This window comes from Momordica charantia, assembly GCF_013281855.1.
Source record: "Momordica charantia cultivar OHB3-1 chromosome 5 unlocalized genomic scaffold, Mcharantia_2.0 BLBB01000005.1, whole genome shotgun sequence".
NCBI classification, from domain to species: Eukaryota; Viridiplantae; Streptophyta; class Magnoliopsida; order Cucurbitales; family Cucurbitaceae; genus Momordica; species Momordica charantia.
In genome coordinates, this window is record NW_028275163.1 from 11,447,472 (window position 1) to 11,461,410 (window position 13,939).

Consider the following 13,939-nt stretch of genomic DNA (forward strand, 5'->3'; position numbering starts at 1 on the left):
CAACTTCAACTTTCTTGATGCCATTTTGATAAAATTTGAAATATTGATGCAATGTGGATGTTATTACTCCGTTTCCGTGAATCCAAGGGCGCTATAATAATAGCTTGTAGTATTGAGTGTGTTGCCCTAAACTCGTAGTTTGTAATTATGAAAAAACAAATTTATATTCAATCAATTTGTTGTTGAATTTACATCATTGCATTATCCAAATCCAATAAACTAAACATCCAAGGTTATTATCATGTAGCAGGGGCAGTATATATACTGGGTATATATTTGATATACCCTCGATATACAAGTGGATAATGTCTTCGGAATAAGCTAAAGAGTCCATAGTATATGGATAAGATCGGGATACCTTATCCTGGCAACACTATGGATACAGCCCACTTTGTAAATGTTACAAATGACTTGATCCAGGTCGTTTGTGTGGAGACATGCGAGTGGGGGTATCCTATACAATGAGTTTATGTAAGACCAGACCGCGAAATAGCCAATCTTTATTTGTAACGCCGTTGATTAATAGATTGCTATTTCATAGGATGACCAGACAACTCATTCTCAATCCTGAGTGAGTTATAGACTCCTACTCTTGAGGGCTCGTTCTTTGATCTATATGGGTGAGCGTGGCCCGAGTCGCCGACTCAACATTCCTACCATTTTGAGGACGAGACCAAGTGGGGAGCTGAGAACATAACTTTAAAAGATGAAATTTACTCCTCCCTGACTTTATGGGAGTAGATTAGTGTTCCCTTTAGTGCTGACTCCGGGACTTGAACAAGGGGCCCCACCCTTTCACTGGCTCAAGAGGGACATCCGATTATTGGTTGGACCATAACCGGGTTGTTCATTAGAGGATTTACGGTACTTAAGGTACAAGATGTAACACAAGGGTAAAACGGTAATTTGACCCATCTGTGGTTACAAACACTCATGTAAGGATCGACTTGCTGTTAATGGTCGATATCCGTGGACATAAAAATATTCTATAATGAAAAGAGTGCAGCTGCAGGTTTTTAGTGGAGTAACATTTAGTAGTGTAGCTGAGGAGTGCAGCTACAGGTTTTTAGTGGAGTAACATGTAGTTAATGTATCTTGACTAAAAAGCCTTTAGTTTTTTATAATTTAGAATAGGAAAGGATAACATAAAAAATTGCTGAAATTTTGGTGGCTTTGAATGAAGCGAGGGGAGAAGATACATTGGAGGACGATGGAAACAGTAGGGAAGCACAAGAAAGATTGAATGTTGAGGAAGAAAATGAAGATCTTGGAGAATTACCCAAAGAGGTGCATGTAGATGAGTATGAGGAAGAAGAAAAAAAAGTGACGATATTTCTTAATATGAAGAAAGAATACGAACTTCGGTGCACGAGTCACAACAAAATGATGAGGAGTCCCCTGTACAAGAGGAAGAAGGAGCATCTGATCTTGTGGATGTCCCTAATGAGGCCATGGGGGACTCATCTTCCTATTCTTCAAAAGGTAAGACCCCTTTTTCGTCGAGTTTGAATGTTTCCAACCTCAACTATGTTGCTACTGCAGAGACCTCAGAGGAGATGGTGTGCTTCACCAAAGTGGTGAAGAAAACACAAAAGAAGAAAAATCTGGCTGAAATTGCGCCTGGCGCAATTTCCAAGCCGTGCACCCGAGCCGCTGTAGCACGTTTGGCCGCCCAAAAAGAAGCTGAGGCTGGTCCATTTAAAAAAGCCAAGAGGGCTAGGGGGCCAAGAGTGGCAGCAGAGCCACTTGAGGAGGCCAACGAAGAGGAGCCCCATTATATTGAGCAAACACCATCTAAGGCGAAAAGGGTGAGGTTGGAAGTGAAAAGGCCCGACTTTACAATGCGTGAGATTCTAGTTGAGAATGGCTTTGATGAAGCCCAAGAGCCCGTCCCAGAATATGTCAAGCGACGGATTGTGGAGAATGGTTGGGAGACGTTGTTTGCCCCAACTACGCGTGTATCAGAGGCCTTGGTAAAAGAGTTTTATGCTGCCATCAACCCAAACCGAGGAGACGTAGTGAGAGTAAGAGGTAAAGTGGTAAAGTTCTCACCTTCCATTATTAACACTTACTATGGTTTGTTGGATGTATTTAATGTCATAGGTAATGAGACTTTGGTGCATTCGACGGACGAGCAAGTGGAAGAGGCACATCGACTTATTTGTAGACCACACAAGACAGGACCGTCTCAACAATGGGGAAGTTCTAATGACCCCAATTTTAATATGTAATTAATAATATAATATTGAGATAATTACTCATAAAACATAATTTCATTAAAATAAAATAAGATAAAAACCTGTTCTTTCATCTAAAAATGGAAACTATAACTTAATAAAACTTAACTTATAAATCTCTAGTAGTGGAAATCATAAAATTATTATCCTTAAATAAAACAAGTAAAAATGTGGTATAGTCACAATTAAAAGTATAGATTATAAATAAAATTCAACTGTGTCTCATATCTCTTCCTCGTCAATGCCAAAGTCATCCTCGACGTTGTTCTTGTCAACTACATAACTATCTGTAAAAAAAATTGAAACAACATGGAATGAGTATAAAAATACACAGTAAGTAGTTCCCATCAAAAGGAACCTTTCATGCTCAAACACACACATCATGCTTATATGCATGCCTACTTCAACCTAAGATATAAACTAACGAACAACTTAACTTAACATACTCGTGCTTGCTAGCATAAACTTATATATCTAAATCCTTAATTTGGTGCCATGCTATGCAGAAATACCCCATACCATAACCGTCAATTCGACATGTAATATTTATAGGGTAATTACCCCCCATAAATACCATTAACATGAACTAATTTGTTTTCTAGGGCCAGAAACCATATATGTCATACATCTAGCTGCATAACCGAACTACTTAATTTGGGTATTTCATGCATAACATTAATCTTACCTAAATCCATGACACATAAGATTACTAACTTAATTACGAATGCAATGCATCACACATTATGCCATGTTTTACCTAAACATGTTTTGCTATTAAACATACTTAAAATGACATGATAAAACCACGTAATCATAACATGATTTGCAATACATCAAATTTAACCACAATCATCATTCCATAGCAAAATATATTTAAACAGCATGAATAACATAATTCATTAACAAACCAAGGTAACATATCACATAATTCACTTAAAATCAACCAATAATACAACAGAACAAACAAGGCGGTAACTTATGATAGAATCCACTTACCTGTACTTCGTAAACTAAAGGAAATTCCTTAAAGCTTCCTAATAACAATTATCACAACTAAAATTAGTACTCAATTACCTGAACTAAGTTTTCTCCAATAACTTCTCATAACTAGATAGGTTCATTATTCTACTAGTATAAATCCCATAACAATTAACCTTGTCCATAATAATCATAAAATTAATATTTAAATTTGTGAAAAGTAATTTTAAATCTTCATATTAGCCTCTAATTTTTATACTTTAATATCCATAAAAATAATTTACTGATTTTTGCAAATTTTCAAAAAACTAGAGAAAACACATAGCACTAGTTTTCACAATTTTAAGCCCCAAGTAAAACTAATCATAAAAATCAATTTTAATACATTAAATACATTTTAGGCTAGTTTAAAGGTGCTGGTCATGGTCTCAAAAATTCAGAATTAACAATCCAAATTTTGATACTAAACAAGCTAAAACTATGAAAATAACATAAACCGTTAAAAACCGTTATGAAGCAATTTTATGAACATTGTTAGGACCTTTTTAATTATGATTTTCAGATCTCAATTAACAAAAATAAGGCCTAAACAGTACCTATTTTATCTTAATAATGAACCCTAAAAATAATTTACACAAGGAAGAATGATGCTTACTGTTGGTGCGTTTTCCTCTCTACCGTAAAGAATAAAAAGATAAAATTTTCCAGCAACTAAGAGAACTTGAAATGATGATGGAAACCTTAGAAAATAGATATGAACATGCTTAGGTTCTATAAAACTAGACTAAAAGAAACCGTTCTTACCGAAAAGAAAAAACCGCAATGAACGATCCTTGAAGGGACTTGAAAAAGCAACCACAACTCTTCTAAGGTGTAATTTAAAACATAGGATAGATGATTGAGAGGAAATTTTCAGATTTGTTTACAAATATTCTTGGAGGAAGATGGAAGAAATATACATATAAAACTTAAAGAGGAAAATCTAGGAAAATGAAACAAACTCTCCTCTCTCTCCTCCTTGCATGGCCGAATACTTAATGGAGAAGAGGAGAAATTTTTGGTATTCCCAACAAACATAGTTAATGAATGTGTCTCTTGCATAGAAGGTGGGTTATATTGCATAATCATGGTTAGTGGAAGGTAAAACTCTCTATATTCCCCCAATTAAGTTAATTTATTTAAGGTAGGAAAATAAAGAGTAAAATAAAGGTAATGGGGAGCTTTACTTGGTTAATTATCTTATAATTGGGTAAATGTGTGAAACTTTATAAATACTCAAATAATTCTACCATTACAATTACCATAATTCACAACATTTATCTAATTACTAAAATACTATTGCTAATTTTGTTACTTAAATACAATTATAATCTTGCTAATCTTATTAGATTTGACTAGCTTAGCTGAAATACAATAATAATATAAAGTCGCGAAAATACTGTTAAAGGTAATGTAGGGCATGACAGAAGCTTTCTTTCAAGCCCCTTGACATCAATGAACAAGCAACGGTTTAGACGTATGCGGTGAAGAATAGGTTGATCCCCACTTCTCATGACTCCTCTATTAAGCTCAATCGGGCGATGATGGTGTACATCTCGATGAAAGGCATTGAGTTCAATGGTAGGTCCCCTTGTTTTTCCTGGACTAATAACTGTGTTATGTTTACAGGCGGGAGTGGAGGCCGATTATGCGGATGTAGTAACGCCCAAGAAGCTGGTCACATCCCTAAGGAGAGTTCGGGGATATTCAATTTTTAGGGAGGAAGACTCTCCCATTACTGCCGCGGATCCCGAGACCCGAGGAGTGGTGACTAGGGAGCAATATAACGAGCTAAAGCACAAGTACGAGCTTCTCTTGGCTACTCAACATACCATATGTGAGTTCCTTAAGAAGATATACGGTGATGATGCACCCTCTTTCTCCGATGAGCTTATGGCCAACTTACCATATTCTTCCCGTCTTCCTACCGATTCCACCGACGATGAATCTTTCGATTATGATTAGGGGAGTATATGCCTCTCTTTGCATTGATATTTGGATCTTGATTTTGTATGTTCGGTTTTTTAGTATAGGTTGTTTAGATTAGTTTGCATGTTAGATTGTGTAGGTTGTTTTTGTTCTTTTAGTTTGCTTGTTAGGTTGTTTAGCTTAGTTTTAGTTATAGGTTAGTTGTTAGGATGTTGTTCTGTTAGGAATGAGTATATAAGTTGCATTTCTGCATTAAGTCTAAGCTTTGCATGCTTCCTTGTTCTAGCTACTAGCTTGTCCTTAGCTTCTTCAATGCATCTTTTCTAAACTCTCAACATTTTCATCTTTTTAATGAAATGCTTTCCTTAGTTCTTTATTTTTGTATCATATCGATGAGTATAATTAAGGGCATAAATAGTTTAGATTTCATAGTTCTATGATCAAGCCATAAGTCATTATTCCACTTTTTGTTTTGGTTATAAAACTGTGTTCTGCTTCTTGTTTTTTTTTTTTAAACCTAAATTTTTTCATTGCTTTGGAAGTCCTTGTCCTTTTTGTGCCAAAATTTTGCATCTTCTATAATTTCTTTCCCCAGTGAGGACATTGTTTCCCTTAAGTTTGGGAGGGACAGTGTGTGTCTTTTTGTTTTAAGAAAGAAAATGCTTTTTACATTTTAAAAAAGAGTCAGAAAGAAAATGCAAGCAATAAAAAGAGTCTTATGCGAAAGAGAGTCATATGCAAGAAATTTTTTTTTTCACAAACATTCATTTTTTTTAAATGAGTGGTGTTAGCATCTTGGAGGGTTAGTAGGCTACATATTAAGGTGACTTCATGAAAACCATTGTCGACATCATTTTATGCCGGGTTGCTACTTAACAAGTTTCTATGAGTGGTCGTGGTTTGAAACCGATGTTAGTGTGTGGAAAACCTCAGGGGCTAGTAGCTGGTCCACGTGTCTTTTTGATAAACCTTTTGAATCAAAACAGAAGTGTGCATATTACTTGGTTTTGTAAAAAGTTTTGTGTTTTAGAAAAAGAAAAGGATTTAGAATCATTTTTATTTTCAAAACAAATGATGGTTTATGGTATATTGGCTTGAAAGTAAAGTTATGACGTTTAGCTTGTGGAGCCTTTCCTGAGACCTATATGATTCATTTACTTAGAATCTTTGGATTGTTGCTCATTCATCTTTCTAGCATGTTGATTGTTTTGGATTTGTTTTGTTTTGTTTGTTTGAGGAGAAGCAAATGGCTAAGTTTGGGGATGTGTTAGGGTTGACTTTTTACTATAGAAACATGTGCGGTAGGCCTGTTTGACCACGACTTTGACCCCTTTCCCATCATTATTTGACGAAAAAGATTACATATTCTTAAAGTAGAACATGCAAAGAACATTACTGCATAAAAGTCAAACTATGGTACTTTAGGAAAAATATGAGAAAAATGCGGTCAAAATTTGAAGAAAATAACAGTTTTCTGTTTTGCAGGAATTGCGCCTGGCGCAATTTTGAACACCAATTTGCCAAAACATGCATTTTGATTAATGAAGTGCGAGGAGGACATTTCCTAGGTTTTTTAATCAAAGCTATAACTGTGAGACTAAGTCAAATGGGAGTGGTTAGGTGTATCTCAACTCATTTCCACCTAAAATGGTGGGAAGTTCAACAACTTCAAGGGCCTATATAAGAAAGTCATTTCTCCAGCAACAAATCATCCTTTCCAAGATCGTTTTCAGCTTCATTTACTTTCTCCTTCGTTGTAGAACTCGTTCTTTGGCTTTAAATTCAAGTTTTAGTTATTATTTCCTTATATTTTCACACTTTTGCTTATCGTATTACTTTTAATTCAAGTTCTACCTTTTGTTCTTCATTTATTCTATTCTTCTTTAGTTCTTTAGCGAGTTTACACTCCCCTCACGCTAGAGAGAGAAGAGGGTCAAGCTAGAACTCCTTGTACGACTCATTTATTGGTTTTAATTCAATGAAAATTACTTCATTTATATTTTCGTGTATTTTCTTTCGTTTAATCATGTTCTAAATTAGTTATCAACCTATTTTTGGAATGCCTTAGTCAAAATGATTTGATTTTCAACACCCTCGGGATTTTGCCCAAAATTGCGCCTGGCACTTTTTTTGGGTTGGTTTCTAAAAACTTCTCTTTACGTCCTTTTTTCATTTGACCAGTGGGAACTTGATTTATACACTAAAGCCCAACCCTGAGAAGGGTGAGTTAGGTAAAATAATAGGAAACCAATATGGGATGTGACTTAGACATAAGCGCATAAAACATGGTCCTAGACATAGGCCCTCTGATCCATAATGCAAATGAGTTGGTTAATATTCTCTAGGATTGTAATCACATAAACATATGATTTTAGGTTACCCTAGCCTCTACAGCAACCAAAAGCGGCAGTGAAAGAGTAGAACTCAGTTTTCCAAGAAAAGTCAGAATTGCGCCTGGTGCAATTTCCCAACAAAGTGTGTTTTCCATGTTTTACATCAAAACTGAGGTAGGAAGCAAAGAGGTTGAGTTTTATTAAATTGCTTGATAGTTAAAACCCCAAACAACAACATTTCATCACTATTTTCTTCATCAAACACAATTGCATATTTGAACTATTCACTTTTTAAAAACTGTTTTGAAAGCAACAAGTCCTTGAGGATTCGACCTTGGATTACTCCCAAGTATTACTTGTGACCGTGTGCACTTGCACGAGTCTCTAATCTTTTTAAGGGTAGAGAAAGTCCCACCAATAAGGATTATAAGAAAAGAATAGACTAGGATAACTAGTCATATGTTCGAGCTCTTGAATCTATTATCCAAGTATTTTTTTCTTCAGTACAAATGAGGGAAGAAATGAAGACACGGTGATTATTTTACCGGTTTGGACAAATGAACAAGAAGAGGTTGATTGGCTAGATAGTGGGACAATTAGCTTTAGGATCTGTTCAATTGAATAGAGTTGTAGCATATTTGACTTATTGCTCTTGAGAAGTTTCAACCACCATGTGAAGAGCTTGTTCAGGTTTCTAGCTCGGAGGTTTGCCATGAAGCTTTCAACATGTGTCACAGGTGTGCCAAAATTTATTGCAGTAATCAAACCACAGTTTCTTCTTCTTGTCCCTGCCTTGATCATGGCTACGGATCATCAATGATATTGCATCATCATTGTTGTTGGGGATTGGCCTACATAATTTTGTTCGACTTTCTTCCAGATGGACCTTAGAGAATACATCACATATGTAAGGTAAAGGGCAGTCGCCAAGGATTAAGCCTTTCGCTTCATCAAGGCTTTGATTCACACCTGCAAGAAACATGAAGACGTGATCGTTTTCTTTCCTTTATTGATGATAAGTGAAGTCATTTGAGCTTTTCCCACACGTCAACGTTGCATTGATCTAGCTCGTGCCAGGATCTCATTATAGTAGGTTGTTACATCATATTGCCCTTGCTTGGATTGTCATAGCTGCATTTCCAATTCAAAGACTTGAGATGCATTCTCAAGGTTAGAATAAGTTTCTAAACAGAGTCTCATACCTCCTTTGTTGTTTTCAGAAACATATGAAGTTTGGTTATTAAGTGATCCATGGAGTTTAGAAGCCATGTTCTAACTAGGTAGGGATGACATGATCATAATTTTTCGACCAAGAGCTCAAACAGTCAACCTACATTAACAATGAGGAAAATCAAGACGAGAGGCCCCTAAAAACAGGAAACTTCATTGGACTCACAAGCATGTTTTGCAAATTCTTAAAGGATAAGAAGTTACAATAAGGTTCAAAAAGAGGATGGAATTCAAGGAGAAACAAATAATATGCTTATATTAAGAAGGAAGGCCCATCGCATGCACATGGCTTCCCATTGCAAACAACATTCGTGTGCTAACCTCACAAGGCCACACCTCACACACCTCACAGCCTTGGAATGGATGATTTGAAGCTGAGGGAGAGGTTCCCTTTTATAGGACCTTGGATTAGTTGAACTCCCCATCTTTTTAGGTGGAAATGTGTTGAGATTCATCTGACAACCTCATTTTGACTTGGACTCACGGTTGTAGCTTGATTTAAACACATAGGAAATGTCCTCCTTGTCCTTCATTAATCAAAACACACCTTTTGGCAAAATGAACTTCGCAATTCGTGCGAAAACATAAAACTGTAATTTTCTTCCAATTTTGACCGCATTTTTCTCATATTTTTTCTTAAGTACCATATATTAACTTTTATCCAAAAATATTCTATGCATGTTCTACTTTAAGAATATGTAATTCTTTTGACAAATAATGATGGGAAATGGTTCAAAATCGTGACCAAACAGGACTACCAACACATGTTTCTACAATAAAAAGTCAACCCTAACAATACAAAAAATACAAATAAAGGATAATGGATAATTGTATAACTAAATTAAGTAAAATGCTATAAAAATTGCAGAAAGAAAATCCAAAAGAGAAATACTGTAATGACAGATGTTGGGGCAAATAAATGCTTTAGCATAAAATGTGAATAAGAGGTTAACAGATATGGAGAAATGGGAGAGATTCCATATGCTTTCACTAAATCTCAACCATTACTCTAGCATGTAATCAATTGCTATTGCTCAACTCGACACGATTCCCTTTTGAGATACCCAAACATAAATACCCACAACTCCCCTTGCTAAGTATCCAAGCAATAAACACAAGTATTAAGCATGATTAGGGGACCCATTTGTGAGTATCCAGAAACCCACTATAGAAAAACTGCTAAAGACAAATAGAGCAAGTCAACTAACCATAAGCTCTTTCGGATCATACAGAAGCTATCATACTAAACAAGGCGGCCAACAATGTTCAGTAAGATTGAAGAAAAATACGCTCAACTCTATTAAATAACGAGAAGAAAACAACAGCTAGATTATTGGTTGTTCAATAATTACAGCACATAAATCTCATCAAAATGGGATTAAGTTCATGGGGAAAAAGGGAAAATGAAGTGGGTAAAAATATGATACAACTCATTCTAAAGAAGAAGACAAAAACGCATATGGAAGCCACCAGCACGCAAGGTCCAACAGCAGCTCCCCCCTGTTATCAGCTCTTTCTTGAAATGGGTCTTCTCTCCTCGACTTCAGCATCATATTTAGAGTATTTTCTCTCTTGGGATCTATTCCCCCCTTGGGGAATGATGATGAGACAACTCTTATCTTGTTGCTTATATAGCTCCCTTGAAAATTATGGCAAAACTTAGTAAATTGCGCGTTGTATGGACATAAGTGAAAATCTCGCGTGTTATTGTGCTGCCCAGTAATTTCTGCAAAAAGTGATGCTCCAACATCAGGATGCTATGGCACAACAACGCTCTGGCATTTCTCCTCTAATTCTCGCATTCTGCTGCACTTTAGCAACTTTTCCACATTCTGCAAAATTAAACTAAAAATAGCGGAAATAAGCAGGAACTTGCATAAATTCAGCAACATGAGGATTTAGCATATGATAATTAACTTTTCCACTCAATTCCTCATTTTAGCATGCTTCTTAGATAAATATTCTCACATTAAAGCATTAATTAACCCATTATTTACTAAAATAACTCTCTTTTGAAGAGTTATCAAGTACCACTGATCCTCTAATGAATAATTTGTTTATGGTCTAATCATTAAATACAAATCCCTCTCGGGCCAATGAGAGGGTGGGGCCCCATGTTCAAGTCTCAGAGTCGGAACTTAAAAGAACATTCATCTACTTACCCAAAAGTTCGGAAGAAGTGAATTCCATCTTGTGTAGTTATATTCCCAGCTTCCCACACGGTCTCATACCCAAAATGCTAGAAATATTGAGTCGATGACCCGGGCCACTCTCACCAATACAAATTAAAGGAGGATCGCTTATAGGCAGAAGTCCATAACTTACTCAGGATTGAGATTGAGTTACACGATCTTCCTATGAAATAATAATCTATTAGTTAATGGTGTTACAGCTAAATAGTAATTATTTCCTGGTTCAGTCATATACAAACCCATTGCATAGGATACCGCTACTCGCATGTCTCCACATGAACGATTTGGATTAAGTCGTTTGTAACTCTTACAAAGTGGGCCATATCCATAATGTTACCAGGATAAGGTACCCAACTTTACCAATATATTATAGACCTTTTAGGTTATTACCAGAATATTATCTACTTGTATATCGAATATACATTGTATATTAAATAATACCAAGTATATCGATTATATATTGTAAATTAAATATACCTTGCATATCAATTATATATTGTATATCAGTTATATACTGTTTCAGTTACATGACATAACTTCATATGTTAGTTTATTGAATTTGAGTTAATACAATTCTAAAAGGAACTTCAATAACAGCTTTATTGAATAAATATTTGTTTTACATTTACAAACCACAAGTTTAAGGCATAAAACCTAACAGACTCGTCTACTTTCTGTATCACCTCAACGGGCTCTTCGTATTTCCACACGAGACTCTGATCTTTGTTTCTTTGGAACCGAAGTTGTTCGGGCCTCAACTTTATCAGCATTGTCGTCGGACTGGAACTTTAAGTGTCTGCGCTTCTTATCTGCCCACTTATTCATCTGTTTTGATGCCTTCTCAAGGTACATGTGAGCTATTTTGGATGTCTGCTTCCACTCTTTAGTGAAGTTATAGGCCTGAGGGCTCTTCCCAGCATACAGATGGTTGACAACATGTGGCATTGCAGGTTGCTGTCCACACATAATTTCGAAGGGGGTCTTCCCTGTCGAAGAACTCTGTTGACAGTTGAAGCAGAATTGAGCTACGTCAAGCACCTGAGCCCAATTCTTTTGTCTGGTATCGATAAAGTGTCGAAGGTATTCTTTGAGTAAGTTGTTAAAGCGTTCAGTCTGACCATCTATCTATGATTGATAACTCGAAGATATATTCAGGTTTGACCCAAGGAGCATGAATTGATTAGTCCATAAGGACCCTGTGAATCTTCCATCGTGGTTACTTACAAGGCGTTCCAGGACACCCCACAATTTGACCACATTCTAGAAAAACAACTTATAACAACCGAAAGAAAAATATATATATATATATATATATATATATATATATATATATATATATATATTATGTGTTGTTTTCTTCTATTTTCTTAAAGATAACCTTTTTGTTTTAGAAATTAAATTTTAAAAGATAATTTGTTTTTAGATTTTATAAAGGAAAGAGTTTTATTATAAGATAAATCTTTATTATTATTATTTTTTTTATGTTAGCATTTTTAAACATGTTTTAATATGTTTGTTTTAAAAGCCTTTAAACCCTAGTTTTAGATTAATAATTTTCTTAGACTGCTAGACCTAGTTTTCTCTCAAGAGGAAGAAAAAAAAAGAGAAAAGAAGAAGGAAAATTTTTGGTACTTTCTCTCAAAAACAGTAAGTTTTCTCTCTTAATGTTTTGTTTTTTTTTTTCTTGATCTATAATTCTTCAATTCAATTTGTTGGAAAAAGTTTTGAGGTATTTGTTTTTCTTCTTTCCATTAGAATGAAATATTTTGAAGACTTTTTACCCTAAATTTCAGAATTTTTAGTTTGAATTTTTTTATTATGAAACTGTTTTTTTTTTTTGCATAAAAAGTTTACCCATTTGTATCCTTAAAAGTATGACCTATTGTTATGATTTTTACATGAAAATTGTATGTTTCAACTAGGTTTTTTAAACGAAATTTATTACACCTTTCAGATATGATTTTTCTATAAAAATCAGTAAACTGTTAATTGTTTTGTTGAAATTCTTGGAAGTTTTATTTTATAAAACAAAAATTTTCCAGATTTAAAATCCCCAAATTTTTATTGTTTTTAAGCTTATTTTGTTGAGAAACTTTTTGTAAATTTACTCCGTATTGATTTGTACTGTTTCTTGGACTTTTAAAGTTTATTATTTTTTTTCATTTTGAGGCTTTTAAACTAATTTCAAGATCTGATTTTACAGCTTTAAATTCTTCTTTTCCTAATTATTTTATGTGAAAAAAGTGTTTTGAATGGAAATTGGACCGATAAGATTTGCTTAGTAATTTGTTGAATTTTAAATCATTACGTAGGATTTTAGGATTGATTTTAAGATTGATTTTGGATAGTGGTTGTGTTCTAGGCCTCTAAGAAATTTTACAACTACTCAAGAAGTTAGTTAGATTTATAGAATTTATGATAGAGGTAACTAATTTATCATATCCCTTCTGAAGATTTTGTAAGTAATTTATCATATCCCTTCTAAAGATTTTGTATGTTTTGTCATATCCTTTCAAAGACGGAATGTTTATTTTGGATTGATACAAAGCTTTGAAGTTGATATTTTGTTTATGAAATTGAAGTTTTATTATGGATTTGATAAATATTTTGCAAATTGATATTTTGTTTGTCTGCAAAATATTTATATTATATTTTTTATGATTTGATAAAGTTTGTTTGAAATTAATTAAATGTTTTGAATTGATTTAGTATAATTGAAAGTATGTATTTGTTGGGCATAATTTTTTTGAAGTATTTTGATTTATTCAATAGGGCTATCCGTATATGCCATTTTTGTTTTGAGAATGTTTGCTTATTTGAGGTAGTAGTCTAATTTAGAATTGATGGATTTCTAGCTTATTTGTGGGAAGACACTTTTGTGGTTTGACATTCCTTGGGGATAAAGATTTATGTGTGTTATTCACTCACGTGGTCTTACACTTAAGTAATCATTATGATTAATCTAGTCGATATTAATTCAATGACTCTGATTGAAACTTCT